Source organism: Hypanus sabinus, chromosome 13 (genome assembly GCF_030144855.1).
Source record: "Hypanus sabinus isolate sHypSab1 chromosome 13, sHypSab1.hap1, whole genome shotgun sequence".
Lineage (NCBI taxonomy): Eukaryota > Metazoa > Chordata > Chondrichthyes > Myliobatiformes > Dasyatidae > Hypanus > Hypanus sabinus.
Genome location: NC_082718.1, coordinates 73,258,489 through 73,277,331, shown reverse-complemented (window position 1 = coordinate 73,277,331; position 18,843 = coordinate 73,258,489).

Genomic DNA, 18,843 nt, shown 5'->3' with positions numbered 1-18,843 from the left:
GACTGTAGTAATGAGAAGAGGGCAGGTCACAGAAGGTAGTAATTTGGAGAGAGCAGGTCCCAGATGGTAATAATGAGAAGAGGGCAGGTCGCAGATGGTAGTATTGAGAAGAGGGCGTTTCACAGATTGTAGTAATGTGAAAGGGGCAGGTCACATACAGTAGTAATGAGAAGAGGGCAGGTCCCAGGTGGTAGTAATGAGAAGATGGCAGGTCTCACATGACAGTAAAGAGAAGAGGGCAGGTCCCAGAAGGTAGAAATTAGAAGAGGGCAGCTCCCAGATTGTAGTAATGAGAAGAGGGCAGGACCCAGATGGTAGTAATGAGAAGAGGACAGTTCACAGACAGAAGTGATGAGAAGAGGGCAGGTCATAGATGGTTGTAATGTGAAGAATGCAGGTCCCGGACAGTAGTAATGAGAAGAGGGCAAGTCCCAGATGGCCGTAAAGTGAAGAGGGCAGGTCACAGATCGTATTAATGAGAAGAGGGCAGCTCACAGACAGTAGTAATGAGAAGAGGGCAGTTCCCAGATGGTAGTATTGAGAAGAGGGCGGGTCACAGATTGTAGTAATGTGAAGAGGGCAGGTCACATACAGTAGTAATGAGAAGAGGGCAGGTCCCAGATGGTAGTAATTAGAAGAGGGCTGGTCCCAGATGGCAGTATAGAGAAGAGGTCAGGACAAGTATGGTAGTAATGTGAAGAGTGCAGATCACAGATGTTAGTAATGTGAAGAGTGCAGGTCACAGATGGTCGTAATGAGAAGAGGGCAGGTCCCAGATGGCAGTAAAGAGAAGAGGGCAGGTCCCAGATGACAGTAAAGAGAAGAGGGCGGGTCCCAGATTGTAGTAATGAGAAGAGGGCAGGTCCCAGTTGGCAGTAATGAGAAGAGGACAGTTCACAGACAGTAGTGATGAGAAGAGGGCAGGTCCCCGATGGTAGAAATTAGAAGAGGGCAGGTCACAGATGGTAGTAATTTGAAGAGGGCTGTGCTCAGATGGTAGTATTACAAGAGGGCAGGTTGCAAATGGTAGTAATGAGAAGAGAGTAGGTCCCAGATGGTAGTAATGAGAAGAGGTTGGGTCACAGATTGTATTAATGTGAAGTGGGCAGTTCCCTGAACGTAGTAATGAGAAGATCGCAGGACCCAGATGGTAGTAATGAAAAGAGGGCAGCTCCCAGATGGTAGTAATGTGAAGAGGGCAGGTCACAGATGGTAGTATTGAGAACAGGGTGTTTCACAGAGTGTAGTAATGTGAATGGGGCAGGTCACATACAGTAGTAATGAGAAGAGGGCATGTCCCAGATGGTAGTAATGAGAAGATGGCAGGTCCCACATGACAGTAAAGAGAAGAGGGCAGGTCCCAGATGGTAGAAATTAGAAGAGGGCAGGTCCCAGACAGTAGTAATGAGAAGAGGGCAGGTCACAGATGGTAGTAATTTGAAGAGGGCTGTGCTCAGATGGTAGTAATGAGAAGCGGGCAGGTCGCAAATGGTAGTAATGAGAAGAGGGTAGGTCCCAGATGGTAGTAATGAGAAGAGGGTGGGTCACAGATTGTATTAATGTGAAGAGGGCAGTTCCCAGAAGGTAGTAATGAGAAGATCGCAGGACCCAGATGGCAGTAAAGAGAAGAGGGCACGTCCCAGATGGAAGTAATGAAAAGCGGGCAGGTCCCAGACAGTAGTAATGAGAAGAGGGCAGGTCCCAAATGGTAGTAATGAGAAGAGTGCAGGTCCCAGATGGTAGTAATGTGAACAGGGCAGGTCACAGATGGTAGCAATGTGAAGAGGGCAGGTCACAGATGGTAGTAATGAGAAGAGGGCAGGTCCCAGATGGCAGTAAAGAGAAGATGGCAGGACCCAGATGACTGTAAAGAGAAGAGGGCAGCTCCCAGATTGTAGTAATGAGAAGAGGGCAGGTCCCAGATGGTAGTAATGAGAAGAGGGCAAGTCCCAGATGGCAGAAAATTGAAGAGGGCAGGTCACAGATCATATTAATGAGAAGAGGGCAGGTCACAGATGGTAGTACTGAGAAGTGGGCAGGTCACAGATTGTAGTAATGTGTAGAGGTCAGGTCACATACAGTAGTAATGAGAAGAGGGCATGTCCCAGTTGGTAGTAATGAGAAGATGGCAGATCCCAGGTGATAGTAATGTGAAGGGGGCAGGTCCCAGACAGTAGAAATGAGAAGTGGGCAGTTCCCAGATGGTAGTATTGAGAAGAGGGCGGGTCACAGATTGTAGTAATGTGAAGAGGGCAGTTCACATACAGTAGTAATGAGAAGAGGGCATGTCCCGGATGGTAGTAATGAGAAGATGGCAGATCCCAGATGATAGTAAAGAGAAGAGGACAGGTCCCAGATGGTAGAAATTAGAAGAGGGCAGGTCCCAGACAGTAGTAATGAGAAGAGGGTGGGTCACAGATTGCAGTAAAGAGAAGAGGGCAGGTGCCAGATTGCAGTAATGAGAAGAGGGCAGGTCCCAGATGGTAGTAATGTGAAGAGGGCAGGTCACATATTGTAGTAATGTGAAGAGCGCAGGTCACAGATTGTAGTAATGAGAATAGGGTGGGTCACAGATGGCAGTACTGAGAAGAGGACAGTTCACAGACAGTAGTGATGAGAAGAGAGTGGGTCCCAGATGGTAGTAATGAGAAGAGTGCAGGTCCCAGTTGGTAATAATGTGAAGAGGGCAGGTCACAGGTGGCAGTAATGTGAAGAGCGCAGGTCCCAGATGGTAGTAATGAGAAGAGGGTAGTTCCCAGATGGCAGTATAGAGAAGAGGTCAGGTCACGTATGGTAGTAATGTGAAGAGTGCAGATCACCGATGGTGTAATGTGAACAGGGCAGGTCATAGCTGGTAGCAATGTGAAGAGTGCAGGTCACAGATGGTAGTATTGAGAACATGGCTTTTCACAGAGTGTAGTAATGTGAAGGGGGCAGGTCCCAGACAGTAGTAATGAGAAGAGGGCAGGTCACAGATGGTAGTATTGAGAACAGGGCGTTTCGCAGTGTGTAGTAATGTGAAGGGGGCAGGTCACATACAGTAGTAATGAGAAGAGGGCAGGTCCCAGATGGTAGTAATGAGAAGATGGCAGGTCTCACATGACAGTAAAGAGAAGAGGACAGGTCCCAGATGGTAGAAATTAGAAGAGGGCAGCTCCCAGATTGTAGTAATGAGAAGAGGGCAGGACCCAGATGGTAGTAATGAGAAGAGGACAGTTCACAGACAGAAGTGATGAGAAGAGGGCAGGTCATAGATGGTTGTAATGTGAAGAATGCAGGTCCTGGACAGTAGTAATGAGAAGAGGGCAAGTCCCAGATGGCCGTAAAGTGAAGAGGGCAGGTCACAGATCGTATTAATGAGAAGAGGGCAGCTCACAGACAGTAGTAATGAGAAGAGGGCAGTTCCCAGATGGTAGTATTGAGAAGAGGGCGGGTCACAGATTGTAGTAATGTGAAGAGGGCAGGTCACATACAGTAGTAATGAGAAGAGGGCAGGTCCCAGATGGTAGTAATTAGAAGAGGGCTGGTCCCAGATGGCAGTATAGAGAAGAGGTCAGGTCAAGTATGGTAGTAATGTGAAGAGTGCAGATCACAGATGTTAGTAATGTGAAGAGTGCAGGTCACAGATGGTCGTAATGAGAAGAGGGCAGGTCCCAGATGGCAGTAAAGAGAAGAGGGCAGGTCCCAAATGACAGTAAAGAGAAGAGGGCGGGTCCCAGATTGTAGTAATGAGAAGAGGGCAGGTCCCAGTTGGCAGTAATGAGAAGAGGACAGTTCACAGACAGTAGTGATGAGAAGAGGGCAGGTCCCCGATGGTAGAAATTAGAAGAGGGCAGGTCACAGATGGTAGTAATTTGAAGAGGGCTGTGCTCAGATGGTAGTATTACAAGAGGGCAGGTTGCAAATGGTAGTAATGAGAAGAGAGTAGGTCCCAGATGGTAGTAATGAGAAGAGGTTGGGTCACAGATTGTATTAATGTGAATGGGGCAGGTCACATACAGTAGTAATGAGAAGAGGGCATGTCCCAGATGGTAGTAATGAGAAGATGGCAGGTCCCACATGACAGTAAAGAGAAGAGGGCAGGTCCCAGATGGTAGAAATTAGAAGAGGGCTGGTCCCAGACAGTAGTAATGAGAAGAGGGCAGGTCACAGATGGTAGTAATTTGAAGAGGGCTGTGCTCAGATGGTAGTAATGAGAAGCGGGCAGGTCGCAAATGGTAGTAATGAGAAGAGGGTAGGTCCCAGATGGTAGTAATGAGAAGAGGGTGGGTCACAGATTGTATTAATGTGAAGAGGGCAGTTCCCAGAAGGTAGTAATGAGAAGATCGCAGGACCCAGATGGCAGTAAAGAGAAGAGGGCACGTCCCAGATGGTAGTAATGAAAAGCGGGCAGGTCCCAGACAGTAGTAATGAGAAGAGGGCAGGTCCCAAATGGTAGTAATGAGAAGAGTGCAGGTCCCAGATGGTAGTAATGTGAACAGGGCAGGTCACAGATGGTAGCAATGTGAAGAGGGCAGGTCACAGATGGTAGTAATGAGAAGAGGGCAGGTCCCAGATGGCAGTAAAGAGAAGATGGCAGGACCCAGATGAATGTAAAGAGAAGAGGGCAGCTCCCAGATTGTAGTAATGAGAAGAGGGCAGGTCCCAGATGGTAGTAATGTGAAGAGGGCAGCTCCCAGATTGTAGTAATGAGAAGAGGGCAGGTCCCAGATGGTAGTAATGAGAAGAGGGCAAGTCCCAGATGGCAGAAAATTGAAGAGGGCAGGTCACAGATCATATTAATGAGAAGAGGGCAGGTCACAGTCAGTAGTAATGAGAAGAGGGCAATTCCCAGATGGTGGTATTGAGAAGAGGGCGGGTCACAGATTGTAGTAATGTGAAGAGGTCAGGTCACATACAGTAGTAATGAGAAGAGGGCATGTCCCAGTTGGTAGTAATGAGAAGATGGCAGATCCCATATGATAGTAAAGAGAAGAGGGCAGGTCCCAGATGGCAGTAATTAGAAGAGGGCATGTCACAGATGGTAGTAATGAGAAGAGGGCATGTCACAGATGGTAGTAATTTGAAGAGGGCAGGGTTCAGATGGTAGTAATGAGAAGAGGGCAGGTCCCAGACTGTAGTAATGAGAAGAGGGCAGGTCACAGAAGGTAGTAATTTGGAGAGAGCAGGTCCCAGATGGTAATAATGAGAAGAGGGCAGGTCGCAGATGGTAGTAATGAGAAGAGGGTAGGTCCCAGATAGTAGTAATGAGAGGTGGGTAGGTCCCAGATGACAGTATAGAGAAGAGGTCAGGTCACGTATGGTAGTAATGTGAAGAGTGCAGATCACAGATGGTCGTAATGAGAAGAGGGCAGGTCCCAGATGGCAGTAAAGAGAAGAGGGCAGGTCCCAGATGACAGTAAAGAGAAGAGGGCGGGTCCCAGATTGTAGTAATGAGAAGAGGGCAGGTCCCAGTTGGCAGTAATGAGAAGAGGACAGTTCACAGACAGTAGTGATGTGAAGAGGGCTGGTCCCAGATGGTAGTAATGTGAAGAGGGCAGGTCACAGATTGCAGTAATGAGAAGAGGGCAGGTCACAAATGGTAGTAATGAGAAGAGTGCAGGCCCCAGACAGTAGTAATGAGAAGAGGGCAGGTCACAGATGGTAGTATTGAGAAGAGGGCGTTTCACAGATTGTAGTAATGTGAAGGGGGCAGGTCACATACAGTAGTAATGAGAAGAGGGCAGGTCCCAGGTGGTAGTAATGAGAAGATGGCAGGTCTCACATGACAGTAAAGAGAAGAGGGCAGGTCCCAGATGGTAGAAATTAGAAGAGGGCAGCTCCCAGATTGTAGTAATGAGAAGAGGGCAGGACCCAGATGGTAGTAAAGAGAAGAGGACAGTTCACAGACAGAAGTGATGAGAATAGGGCAGGTCATAGATGGTTGTAATGTGAAGAATGCAGGTCCCGGACAGTAGTAATGAGAAGAGGGCAAGTCCCAGATGGCAGTAAAGTGAAGAGGGCAGGTCACAGATCGTATTAGTGAGAAGAGGGCAGGTCACAGACAGTAGTAATGAGAAGAGGGCAGTTCCCAGATGCTAGTATTGAGAAGAGGGCGGGTCACAGATTGTAGTAATGTGAAGAGGGCAGGTCACATACAGTAGTAATGAGAAGAGGGCATGTCCCGGATGGTAGTAATGAGAAGAGGGCAGGTCCCAGATCGTTGTAATTAGAAGAGGGCTGGTCCCAGACAGTAGTAATGAGAAGAGGGCAGGTCCCAGATGGTAGTAATTAGAAGAGGGCTGGTCCCAGATGGCAGTATAGAGAAGAGGTCAGGTCAAGTATGGTAGTAATGTGAAGAGTGCAGATCACAGATGTTATTAATGTGAAGAGTGCAGGTCACAGATGGTCGTAATGAGAAGAGGGCAGGTCCCAGATGGCAGTAATGAGAAGAGGGCGGGTCCCAGATGGTAGAAATTAGAAGAGGGCAGGTCACAGATGTTAGTAATTTGAAGAGGGCTGTGCTCAGATGGTAGTATTACAAGAGGGCAGGTTGCAAATGGTAGTAATGAGAAGAGAGTAGGTCCCAGATGGAAGTAATGAGAAGAGGTTGGGTCACAGATTGTATTATTGTGAAGTGGGCAGTTCCCTGAACGTAGTAATGAGAAGATCGCAGGACCCAGATGGTAGTAATGAGAAGAGGGCAGCTCCCAGATGGTAGTAATGTGAAGAGGGCAGGTCACAGATGGTAGTTTTGAGAACAGGGCGTTTCACAGAGTGTAGTAATGTGAATGGGGCAGGTCACATACAGTAGTAATGAGAAGAGGGCAGGTCCCAGATGGTAGTAATGAGAAGATGGCAGGTCCCACATGACAGTAAAGAGAAGAGGGCAGGTCCCACATGGTAGAAATTAGAAGAGGGCAGGTCCCAGACAGTAGTAATGAGAAGAGGGCAGGTCACAGATGGTAGTAATTTGAAGAGGGCTGTGCTCAGATGGTAGTAATGAGAAGAGGGCAGGTCGCAAATGGTAGTAATGAGAAGAGGGTAGGTCCCAGATGGTAGTAATGAGAAGAGGGTGGGTCACAGATTGTATGAATGTGAAGAGGGCAGTTCCCAGAAGGTAGTAATGAGAAGATCGCAGGACCCAGATGGCAGTAAAGAGAAGAGTGCAGTTCCCAGATGGTAGTATTGAGAAGAGGGCGGGTCACAGATTGTAGTAATGTGAAGAGGGCAGGTCACATACAGTAGTAATGAGAAGAGGGCAGGTCCCAGATGGTAGTAATTAGAAGAGGGCTGGTCCCAGATGGCAGTATAGAGAAGAGGTCAGGTCAAGTATGGTAGTAATGTGAAGAGTGCAGATCACAGATGTTAGTAATGTGAAGAGTGCAGGTCACAGATGGTCGTAATGAGAAGAGGGCAGGTCACAGATCATATTAATGAGAAGAGGGCAGGTCACAGTCAGTAGTAATGAGAAGAGGGCAATTCCCAGATGGTGGTATTGAGAAGAGGGCGGGTCACAGATTGTAGTAATGTGAAGAGGTCAGGTCACATACAGTAGTAATGAGAAGAGGGCATGTCCCAGTTGGTAGTAATGAGAAGATGGCAGATCCCATATGATAGTAAAGAGAAGAGGGCAGGTCCCAGATGGCAGTAATTAGAAGAGGGCATGTCACAGATGGTAGTAATGAGAAGAGGGCATGTCACAGATGGTAGTAATTTGAAGAGGGCAGGGTTCAGATGGTAGTAATGAGAAGAGGGCAGGTCCCAGACTGTAGTAATGAGAAGAGGGCAGGTCACAGAAGGTAGTAATTTGGAGAGAGCAGGTCCCAGATGGTAATAATGAGAAGAGGGCAGGTCGCAGATGGTAGTAATGAGAAGAGGGTAGGTCCCAGATAGTAGTAATGAGAGGTGGGTAGGTCCCAGATGACAGTATAGAGAAGAGGTCAGGTCACGTATGGTAGTAATGTGAAGAGTGCAGATCACAGATGGTAGTAATGTGAAGAGTGCAGGTCACAGATGGTCGTAATGAGAAGAGGGCAGGTCCCAGATGGCAGTAAAGAGAAGAGGGCAGGTCCCAGATGACAGTAAAGAGAAGAGGGCGGGTCCCAGATTGTAGTAATGAGAAGAGGGCAGGTCCCAGTTGGCAGTAATGAGAAGAGGACAGTTCACAGACAGTAGTGATGTGAAGAGGGCTGGTCCCAGATGGTAGTAATGTGAAGAGGGCAGGTCACAGATTGCAGTAATGAGAAGAGGGCAGGTCACAAATGGTAGTAATGAGAAGAGTGCAGGCCCCAGACAGTAGTAATGAGAAGAGGGCAGGTCACAGATGGTAGTATTGAGAAGAGGGCGTTTCACAGATTGTAGTAATGTGAAGGGGGCAGGTCACATACAGTAGTAATGAGAAGAGGGCAGGTCCCAGGTGGTAGTAATGAGAAGATGGCAGGTCTCACATGACAGTAAAGAGAAGAGGGCAGGTCCCAGATGGTAGAAATTAGAAGAGGGCAGCTCCCAGATTGTAGTAATGAGAAGAGGGCAGGACCCAGATGGTAGTAAAGAGAAGAGGACAGTTCACAGACAGAAGTGATGAGAAGAGGGCAGGTCATAGATGGTTGTAATGTGAAGAATGCAGGTCCCGGACAGTAGTAATGAGAAGAGGGCAAGTCCCAGATGGCAGTAAAGTGAAGAGGGCAGGTCACAGATCGTATTAGTGAGAAGAGGGCAGGTCACAGACAGTAGTAATGAGAAGAGGGCAGTTCCCAGATGCTAGTATTGAGAAGAGGGCGGGTCACAGATTGTAGTAATGTGAAGAGGGCAGGTCACATACAGTAGTAATGAGAAGAGGGCATGTCCCGGATGGTAGTAATGAGAAGAGGGCAGGTCCCAGATCGTTGTAATTAGAAGAGGGCTGGTCCCAGACAGTAGTAATGAGAAGAGGGCAGGTCCCAGATGGTAGTAATTAGAAGAGGGCTGGTCCCAGATGGCAGTATAGAGAAGAGGTCAGGTCAAGTATGGTAGTAATGTGAAGAGTGCAGATCACAGATGTTATTAATGTGAAGAGTGCAGGTCACAGATGGTCGTAATGAGAAGAGGGCAGGTCCCAGATGGCAGTAATGAGAAGAGGGCGGGTCCCAGATGGTAGAAATTAGAAGAGGGCAGGTCACAGATGTTAGTAATTTGAAGAGGGCTGTGCTCAGATGGTAGTATTACAAGAGGGCAGGTTGCAAATGGTAGTAATGAGAAGAGAGTAGGTCCCAGATGGAAGTAATGAGAAGAGGTTGGGTCACAGATTGTATTATTGTGAAGTGGGCAGTTCCCTGAACGTAGTAATGAGAAGATCGCAGGACCCAGATGGTAGTAATGAGAAGAGGGCAGCTCCCAGATGGTAGTAATGTGAAGAGGGCAGGTCACAGATGGTAGTTTTGAGAACAGGGCGTTTCACAGAGTGTAGTAATGTGAATGGGGCAGGTCACATACAGTAGTAATGAGAAGAGGGCAGGTCCCAGATGGTAGTAATGAGAAGATGGCAGGTCCCACATGACAGTAAAGAGAAGAGGGCAGGTCCCACATGGTAGAAATTAGAAGAGGGCAGGTCCCAGACAGTAGTAATGAGAAGAGGGCAGGTCACAGATGGTAGTAATTTGAAGAGGGCTGTGCTCAGATGGTAGTAATGAGAAGAGGGCAGGTCGCAAATGGTAGTAATGAGAAGAGGGTAGGTCCCAGATGGTAGTAATGAGAAGAGGGTGGGTCACAGATTGTATGAATGTGAAGAGGGCAGTTCCCAGAAGGTAGTAATGAGAAGATCGCAGGACCCAGATGGCAGTAAAGAGAAGAGTGCAGTTCCCAGATGGTAGTATTGAGAAGAGGGCGGGTCACAGATTGTAGTAATGTGAAGAGGGCAGGTCACATACAGTAGTAATGAGAAGAGGGCAGGTCCCAGATGGTAGTAATTAGAAGAGGGCTGGTCCCAGATGGCAGTATAGAGAAGAGGTCAGGTCAAGTATGGTAGTAATGTGAAGAGTGCAGATCACAGATGTTAGTAATGTGAAGAGTGCAGGTCACAGATGGTCGTAATGAGAAGAGGGCAGGTCCCAGATGGCAGTAAAGAGAAGAGGGCAGGTCCCAGATGACAGTAAAGAGAAGAGGGCGGGTCCCAGATTGTAGTAATGAGAAGAGGGCAGGTCCCAGTTGGCAGTAATGAGAAGAGGACAGTTCACAGACAGTAGTGATGAGAAGAGGGCAGGTCCCCGATGGTAGAAATTAGAAGAGGGCAGGTCACAGATGGTAGTAATTTGAAGAGGGCTGTGCTCAGATGGTAGTATTACAAGAGGGCAGGTTGCAAATGGTAGTAATGAGAAGAGAGTAGGTCCCAGATGGTAGTAATGCAAGAGGTTGGGTCACAGATTGTATTAATGTGAATGGGGCAGGTCACATACAGTAGTAATGAGAAGAGGGCATGTCCCAGATGGTAGTAATGAGAAGATGGCAGGTCCCACATGACAGTAAAGAGAAGAGGGCAGGTCCCAGATGGTAGAAATTAGAAGAGGGCTGGTCCCAGACAGTAGTAATGAGAAGAGGGCAGGTCACAGATGGTAGTAATTTGAAGAGGGCTGTGCTCAGATGGTAGTAATGAGAAGCGGGCAGGTCGCAAATGGTAGTAATGAGAAGAGGGTAGGTCCCAGATGGTAGTAATGAGAAGAGGGTGGGTCACAGATTGTATTAATGTGAAGAGGGCAGTTCCCAGAAGGTAGTAATGAGAAGATCGCAGGACCCAGATGGCAGTAAAGAGAAGAGGGCACGTCCCAGATGGTAGTAATGAAAAGCGGGCAGGTCCCAGACAGTAGTAATGAGAAGAGGGCAGGTCCCAAATGGTAGTAATGAGAAGAGTGCAGGTCCCAGATGGTAGTAATGTGAACAGGGCAGGTCACAGATGGTAGCAATGTGAAGAGGGCAGGTCACAGATGGTAGTAATGAGAAGAGGGCAGGTCCCAGATGGCAGTAAAGAGAAGATGGCAGGACCCAGATGAATGTAAAGAGAAGAGGGCAGCTCCCAGATTGTAGTAATGAGAAGAGGGCAGGTCCCAGATGGTAGTAATGTGAAGAGGGCAGCTCCCAGATTGTAGTAATGAGAAGAGGGCAGGTCCCAGATGGTAGTAATGAGAAGAGGGCAAGTCCCAGATGGCAGAAAATTGAAGAGGGCAGGTCACAGATCATATTAATGAGAAGAGGGCAGGTCACAGTCAGTAGTAATGAGAAGAGGGCAATTCCCAGATGGTGGTATTGAGAAGAGGGCGGGTCACAGATTGTAGTAATGTGAAGAGGTCAGGTCACATACAGTAGTAATGAGAAGAGGGCATGTCCCAGTTGGTAGTAATGAGAAGATGGCAGATCCCATATGATAGTAAAGAGAAGAGGGCAGGTCCCAGATGGCAGTAATTAGAAGAGGGCATGTCACAGATGGTAGTAATGAGAAGAGGGCATGTCACAGATGGTAGTAATTTGAAGAGGGCAGGGTTCAGATGGTAGTAATGAGAAGAGGGCAGGTCCCAGACTGTAGTAATGAGAAGAGGGCAGGTCACAGAAGGTAGTAATTTGGAGAGAGCAGGTCCCAGATGGTAATAATGAGAAGAGGGCAGGTCGCAGATGGTAGTAATGAGAAGAGGGTAGGTCCCAGATAGTAGTAATGAGAGGTGGGTAGGTCCCAGATGACAGTATAGAGAAGAGGTCAGGTCACGTATGGTAGTAATGTGAAGAGTGCAGATCACAGATGGTAGTAATGTGAAGAGTGCAGGTCACAGATGGTCGTAATGAGAAGAGGGCAGGTCCCAGATGGCAGTAAAGAGAAGAGGGCAGGTCCCAGATGACAGTAAAGAGAAGAGGGCGGGTCCCAGATTGTAGTAATGAGAAGAGGGCAGGTCCCAGTTGGCAGTAATGAGAAGAGGACAGTTCACAGACAGTAGTGATGTGAAGAGGGCTGGTCCCAGATGGTAGTAATGTGAAGAGGGCAGGTCACAGATTGCAGTAATGAGAAGAGGGCAGGTCACAAATGGTAGTAATGAGAAGAGTGCAGGCCCCAGACAGTAGTAATGAGAAGAGGGCAGGTCACAGATGGTAGTATTGAGAAGAGGGCGTTTCACAGATTGTAGTAATGTGAAGGGGGCAGGTCACATACAGTAGTAATGAGAAGAGGGCAGGTCCCAGGTGGTAGTAATGAGAAGATGGCAGGTCTCACATGACAGTAAAGAGAAGAGGGCAGGTCCCAGATGGTAGAAATTAGAAGAGGGCAGCTCCCAGATTGTAGTAATGAGAAGAGGGCAGGACCCAGATGGTAGTAAAGAGAAGAGGACAGTTCACAGACAGAAGTGATGAGAAGAGGGCAGGTCATAGATGGTTGTAATGTGAAGAATGCAGGTCCCGGACAGTAGTAATGAGAAGAGGGCAAGTCCCAGATGGCAGTAAAGTGAAGAGGGCAGGTCACAGATCGTATTAGTGAGAAGAGGGCAGGTCACAGACAGTAGTAATGAGAAGAGGGCAGTTCCCTGATGCTAGTATTGAGAAGAGGGCGGGTCACAGATTGAGGTAATGTGAAGAGGGCAGGTCACATACAGTAGTAATGAGAAGAGGGCATGTCCCGGATGGTAGTAATGAGAAGAGGGCAGGTCCCAGATCGTTGTAATTAGAAGAGGGCTGGTCCCAGACAGTAGTAATGAGAAGAGGGCAGGTCCCAGATGGTAGTAATTAGAAGAGGGCTGGTCCCAGATGGCAGTATAGAGAAGAGGTCAGGTCAAGTATGGTAGTAATGTGAAGAGTGCAGATCACAGATGTTATTAATGTGAAGAGTGCAGGTCACAGATGGTCGTAATGAGAAGAGGGCAGGTCCCAGATGGCAGTAATGAGAAGAGGGCGGGTCCCAGATGGTAGAAATTAGAAGAGGGCAGGTCACAGATGTTAGTAATTTGAAGAGGGCTGTGCTCAGATGGTAGTATTACAAGAGGGCAGGTTGCAAATGGTAGTAATGAGAAGAGAGTAGGTCCCAGATGGAAGTAATGAGAAGAGGTTGGGTCACAGATTGTATTATTGTGAAGTGGGCAGTTCCCTGAACGTAGTAATGAGAAGATCGCAGGACCCAGATGGTAGTAATGAGAAGAGGGCAGCTCCCAGATGGTAGTAATGTGAAGAGGGCAGGTCACAGATGGTAGTTTTGAGAACAGGGCGTTTCACAGAGTGTAGTAATGTGAATGGGGCAGGTCACATACAGTAGTAATGAGAAGAGGGCAGGTCCCAGATGGTAGTAATGAGAAGATGGCAGGTCCCACATGACAGTAAAGAGAAGAGGGCAGGTCCCACATGGTAGAAATTAGAAGAGGGCAGGTCCCAGACAGTAGTAATGAGAAGAGGGCAGGTCACAGATGGTAGTAATTTGAAGAGGGCTGTGCTCAGATGGTAGTAATGAGAAGAGGGCAGGTCGCAAATGGTAGTAATGAGAAGAGGGTAGGTCCCAGATGGTAGTAATGAGAAGAGGGTGGGTCACAGATTGTATGAATGTGAAGAGGGCAGTTCCCAGAAGGTAGTAATGAGAAGATCGCAGGACCCAGATGGCAGTAAAGAGAAGAGGGCACGTCCCAGATGGTAGTAATGAAAAGCGGGCTGGTCCCAGACAGTAGTAATGAGAAGAGGGCAGGTCCCAAATGGTAGTAATGAGAAGAGTGCAGGTCCCAGATGGTAGTAATGTGAACAGGGCAGGTCACAGATGGCACTAATGTGAAGAGCGCTGGTCCCAGATGGTAGTAATGAGAAGAGGGTAGTTCCCAGATGGCAGTACAGAGAAGAGGTCAGGTCACGTATGGTAATAATGTGAAGAGTGCAGATCACAGATGGTAGTAATGTGAACAGGGCAGGTCACAGATGGTAGCAATGTGAAGAGTGCAGGTCACAGATGGTAGTAATGTGAACAGGGCAGGTCACAGATGGTAGCGATGTGCAGAGTGCAGGTCACAGATGGTACTAATGAGAAGAGGGCAGTTCCCACATGACAGTAAAGAGAAGAGGGCAGGTCCCAGATGGTAGAAATTAGAAGAGGGCAGGTCCCAGACCGTAGTAATGAGAAGAGGGCAGGTCACAGATTGTAGTAATTTGAAGAGGGCTGTGCTCAGATGGTAGTAATGAGAAGAGGGCAGGTCGCAAATGGTAGTAATGAGAAGAGGGTAGGTCCCAGATGGTATTAATGAGTAGAGGGTGGGTCACAGATTGTATTAATGTGAAGAGGGCAGTTCCCAGAAGGTAGTAATGAGAAGTTCGCAGGACCCAGATGGCAGTAAAGAGAAGAGGGCACGTCCCAGATGGTAGTAATGAAAAGAGGGCAGGTCCCAGACAGTAGTAATGAGAAGAGGGCAGGTCCCAAATGGTAGTAATGAGAAGAGTGCAGGTCACAAATGGTAGTAATGTGAACAGGGCAGTTCACAGATGGTAGCGATGTGCAGAGTGCAGGTCACAGATGGTACTAATGAGAAGAGGGCTGGTCCCAGATGGCAGGAAAGAGAAGAGGGCAGGTCCCAAATGACTGTAAAGAGAAGAGGGCAGCTCCCAGATTGTAGTAATGAGAAGAGGGCAGGTCCCAGACAGTAGTAATGAGAAGAGGGCACGTCCCAGATGGTAGTACTGAGAAGAGGGCAGGTCACAGATTGCCGTACTGTGAAGAGGGCAGGTCCCAGATAGTAGTAATGAGAAGAGGGCAGGTCCCAGATGGCAGTAATGTTAAGATGGCAGGTCACAGATTGTATTAATGAGAAGAGGGCAGGTCACAGACAGTAGTAATGAGAAGAGGGCAGTTCCCAAATGGTAGTATTGATAAGAGGGCGGGTCACAGATTGTAGTAATGAGAAGATGGCAGGTCCCAGATAGTAGTAAAGAGAAGAGGGCAGGTCCCAGACAGTAGTAATGAGAAGACGGCAGGTCATAGATGGTAGTAATTTGAAGAGGGCTGTGCTCAGATGGTAGTAATGAGAAGAGGGCTGGTCGCAAATGGTAGTAATGAGAAGAGGGTAGGTCCCAGATGGTAGTAATGAGAAGAGGGCAGGTCGCAAATGGCAGTAATGAGAAGAAGGTAGGTCCCAGATGGTAGTAATGAGAAGAGGGTGGGTCACAGATTGTATTAATGTGAAGAAGGCAGCTCCCAGTAGGTAGTAATGAGAAGATCGCAGGACCCAGATGGCAGTAAAGAGAAGAGGGTACATCCCAGATGGTAGTACTGTGAAGTGGGCAGGTCACAGATTGTAGTAATTTGAAGAGGGCAGGTCCCAGATGTTAGTAATGAGAAGAGGGCAGGTCCCAGACTGTAGTAATGAGAAGAGGGCAGGTCCCAGATGGTAGTAATGTGAAGAGGGCAGGTCACAGATTGCAGTAAAGAGAAGAGGGCAGGTGCCAGACAGTAGTAATGAGAAGAGGGCAGGTCACAGATGGTAGTATTGAGAACAGGGCGTTTCACAGAGTGTAGTAATGTGAAGGGGGCAGGTCCCAGACAGTAGTAATGAGAAGAGGGCAGGTCACAGATGGTAGTATTGAGAACAGGGCGTTTCACAGTGTGTAGTAATGTGAAGGGGGCAGGTCACATACAGTAGTAATGAGAAGAGGGCAGGTCCCAGATGGTAGTAATGAGAAGATGGCAGGTCCCACATGACAGTAAAGAGAAGAGGACAGGTCCCAGATGGTAGAAATTAGAAGAGGGCAGGTCCCAGACAGTAGTAATGAGAAGAGGGTGGGTCAGAGATTGCAGTAAAGAGAAGAGGGCAGGTGCCAGATTGCAGTAATGAGAAGAGGGCAGGTCCCAGATTTTAGTAATGTGAAGAGGGCAGGTCACATATCGTAGTAATGTGAAGAGCGCAGGTCACAGATTGTAGTAATGAGAATAGGGCCGGTCTCAGATGGTAGTACTGAGAAGAGGACAGTTCACAGACAGTAGTGATGAGAAGAGAGCGGGTCCCAGATGGTAGTAATGAGAAGAGTGCAGGTCCCAGTTGGTAATAATGTGAAGAGGTCAGGTCACAGGTGGCAATAATGTGAAGAGCACAGGTCCCAGATGGTAGTAATGAGAAGTTCGCAGGACCCCGATGGCAGTAAAGAGAAGAGGGCACGTCCCAGATGGTAGTAATGAAAAGAGGGCAGGTCCCAGACAGTAGTAATGAGAAGAGGGCAGGTCCCAAATGGTAGTAATGAGAAGAGTGCAGGTCACAGATGGTAGTAATGTGAACAGGGCAGGTCACAGATGGTAGCGATGTGCAGAGTGCAGGTCACAGATGGTACTAATGAGAAGAGGGCTGGTCCCAGATGGCAGTAAAGAGAAGAGGGCAGGTCCCAAATGACAGTAAAGAGAAGAGGGCAGCTCCCAGATTGTAGTAATGAGAAGAGGGCAGGTCCCAGACAGTAGTAATGAGAAGAGGGCACGTCCCAGATGGTAGTACTGAGAAGTGGGCAGGTCACAGATTGCCGTACTGTGAAGAGGGCAGTTCCCAGATAGTAGTAATGAGAAGAGGGCAGGTCCCAGATGGCAGTAATGTGAAGATGGCAGGTCACAGATTGTATTAATGAGAAGAGGGCAGGTCACAGACAGTAGTAATGAGAAGAGGGCAGTTCCCAAATGGTAGTATTGATAAGAGGGCGGGTCACAGATTGTAGTAATGAGAAGATGGCAGGTCCCAGATAGTAGTAAAGAGAAGAGGGCAGGTCCCAGATGGTAGAAATTAGAAGAGGGCAGGTCCCAGACAGTAGTAATGAGAAGACGGCAGGTCATAGATGGTAGTAATTTGAAGAGGGCTGTGCTCAGATGGTAGTAATGAGAAGAGGGCTGGTCGCAAATGGTAGTAATGAGAAGAGGGTAGGTCCCAGATGGTAGTAATGAGAAGAGGGCAGGTCGCAAATGGCAGTAATGAGAAGAAGGTAGGTCCCAGATGGTAGTAATGAGAAGAGGGTGGGTCACAGATTGTATTAATGTGAAGAAGGCAGCTCCCAGTAGGTAGTAATGAGAAGATCGCAGGACCCAGATGGCAGTAAAGAGAAGAGGGTACATCCCAGATGGTCGTACTGTGAAGTGGGCAGGTCACAGATTGTAGTAATTTGAAGAGGGCAGGTCCCAGATGTTAGTAATGAGAAGAGGGCAGGTCCCAGACTGTAGTAATGAGAAGAGGGCAGGTCCCAGATGGTAGTAATGTGAAGAGGGCAGGTCACAGATTGCAGTAAAGAGAAGAGGGCAGGTGCCAGACAGTAGTAATGAGAAGAGGGCAGGTCACAGATGGTAGTATTGAGAACAGGGCGTTTCACAGAGTGTAGTAATGTGAAGGGGGCAGGTCCCAGACAGTAGTAATGAGAAGAGGGCAGGTCACAGATGGTAGTATTGAGAACAGGGCGTTTCACAGTGTGTAGTAATGTGAAGGGGGCAGGTCACATACAGTAGTAATGAGAAGAGGGCAGGTCCCAGATGGTAGTAATGAGAAGATGGCAGGTCCCACATGACAGTAAAGAGAAGAGGACAGGTCCCAGATGGTAGAAATTAGAAGAGGGCAGGTCCCAGACAGTAGTAAAGAGAAGAGGGTGGGTCAGAGATTGCAGTAAAGAGAAGAGGGCAGGTGCCAGATTGCAGTAATGAGAAGAGGGCAGGTCCCAGATTTTAGTAATGTGAAGAGGGCAGGTCACATATCGTAGTAATGTGAAGAGCGCAGGTCACAGATTGTAGTAATGAGAATAGGGCCGGTCACAGATGGTAGTACTGAGAAGAGGACAGTTCACAGACAGTAGTGATGAGAAGAGAGCGGGTCCCAGATGGTAGTAATGAGAAGAGTGCAGGTCCCAGTTGGTAATAATGTGAAGAGGTCAGGTCACAGGTGGCAATAATGTGAAGAGCACAGGTCCCAGATGGTAGTAATGAGAAGTTCGCAGGACCCAGATGGCAGTAAAGAGAAGAGGGCACGTCCCAGATGGTAGTAATGAAAAGAGGGCAGGTCCCAGACAGTAGTAATGAGAAGAGGGCAGGTCCCAAATGGTAGTAATGAGAAGAGTGCAGGTCACAGATGGTAGTAATGTGAACAGGGCAGGTCACAGATGGTAGCGATGTGCAGAGTGCAGGTCACAGATGGTACTAATGAGAAGAGGGCTGGTCCCAGATAGCAGTAAAGAGAAGAGGGCAGGTCCCAAATGACAGTAAAGAGAAGAGGGCAGCTCCCAGATTGTAGTAATGAGAAGAGGGCAGGTCCCAGACAGTAGTAATGAGAAGAGGGCACGTCTCAGATGGTAGTACTGAGAAGTGGGCAGGTCACAGATTGCCGTACTGTGAAGAGGGCAGTTCCCAGATAGTAGTAATGAGAAGAGGGCAGGTCCCAGATGGCAGTAATGTGAAGATGGCAGGTCACAGATTGTATTAATGAGAAGAGGGCAGGTCACAGACAGTAGTAATGAGAAGAGGGCAGTTCCCAAATGGTAGTATTGATAAGAGGGCGGGTCACAGATTGTAGTAATGAGAAGATGGCAGGTCCCAGATAGTAGTAAAGAGAAGAGGGCAGGTCCCAGACAGTAGTAATGAGAAGACGGCAGGTCATAGATGGTAGTAATTTGAAGAGGGCTGTGCTCAGATGGTAGTAATGAGAAGAGGGCTGGTCGCAAATGGTAGTAATGAGAAGAGGGTAGGTCCCAGATGGTAGTAATGAGAAGAGGGCAGGTCGCAAATGGCAGTAATGAGAAGAAGGTAGGTCCCAGATGGTAGTAATGAGAAGAGGGTGGGTCACAGATTGTATTAATGTGAAGAAGGCAGCTCCCAGTAGGTAGTAATGAGAAGATCGCAGGACCCAGATGGCAGTAAAGAGAAGAGGGTACATCCCAGAT